At 32.5% G+C, this 1,305-nt stretch overlaps 1 long non-coding RNA gene across 1 annotated transcript in view; it reads left to right on the top strand.

Moving 5' to 3' along the window:
- Positions 1-1,305, top strand: part of LOC119469961 — a 19,013-nt gene continuing 17,708 nt past the window's right edge. The window contains exon 1 of the long non-coding RNA XR_005198829.1: positions 1-44. This is a non-coding gene — a long non-coding RNA (uncharacterized LOC119469961). The remainder of the gene's footprint in view (positions 45-1,305) is intronic.

Here is a 1,305-nt window from a genome sequence, read left to right as displayed (position 1 = left end):
CTCTGCTACTCTCAGTCGAAGAGATATGCCGAGAAGTGAATTTGGTGAGCATTCACATTTTCCTTGCAATACAGTTCCAGGTGGCTTTTTCCCTTTTATTTGAGGATTCTAAAGCAAACAACACTTTAGAATTTGGGTCTGTCCAGTATAGAAAGGAAAATGTCTTAATTTGTCTTGGTGGATAAGTATTCAACTGCAAGGTTTGTTTTAGAACAGAAGGCGTTTATTATTTCCCTTGAGGTCCTTATATTGTTTCTTTTTAACTTTTTTACTATGAATTGTAAGCCTTTATCTTAATTAAAGTTCTGTGGGATTCAACTCCCAAATACAGCTGACCCTTGAACAACACAGGATTGACTTGCACAGGTCCGTTTATATGCAGACTTTTTTCAAAAAATACTTTGGGGCATTTTTTGACTTTGCAATAATTTGAAAGAACTTGCAGATGAACTAAACAGCCTAGAAATATTTTTTAAAAATTAGATATATCATGAATGCATAAAATAAATGTAGATACTAGTCTGTTTTATCATATATTATTGTAAAATTTACAAAATCTATTTTAAAAAGTTTATCAAAACTTACACACCCAAACACAGATGTACATGATGCCATTCACAATTGAGAGAAAGTAAACACATGTAAAGGCAAAGGATTAAATCATAAATGCATAAAGTTGGCTGTAGTACACACTCTAATACTACAATAATTTCATAGCCTCCTCCTGTTGCTATGGCAGTGAGCTCAAGTGTGGCGAGTATCTGCTTAAAACACCATGTGATGTTGATCTCCATGTAAACATATTCTCTCAAGGATCTTGTGTATTTTTTTTGTTTAGTGCAATAACATAAACCTTGAATAACACCAGGTGACCCATATAAAATGCCACTAGTGATAGTGGAACTATTGTCAAGAAGCAAAGTCATGATATTACTAGAAAAGTAGAATTCCTTTGATATATATCATAGATTGGAGTGTGCAGCAGCAGTTATATGTCATTTCTGTTACATGATTCATCTTGTAAACAGATCCTGTACACTTACAGTATAGACAAATACAATAAAATATTGTACATATATTTCCTCTTAAAATTTCAGTAACATTTTCTGTAGATTACTCTATTAAGGTAAGAATACAGTACACTATATATATATATATATATATATATATATATATATACAGAATGCATGTTAATCAACTCTTTATGTTATTGGTAAGGCTTCTGGTCAATAGTTCGCTGCTGATTAGTAGGTAGGCTTTTGGGACTCAAAAGTTACATGTGGGTTTTGACTGCACAGGGGATCA

This window comes from Cebus imitator, unplaced genomic scaffold (genome assembly GCF_001604975.1).
Source record: "Cebus imitator isolate Cc_AM_T3 unplaced genomic scaffold, Cebus_imitator-1.0 Scaffold1268, whole genome shotgun sequence".
Classification (NCBI taxonomy): Eukaryota; Metazoa; Chordata; class Mammalia; order Primates; family Cebidae; genus Cebus; species Cebus imitator.
This window is presented reverse-complemented; position numbering and strand designations above follow the sequence as displayed.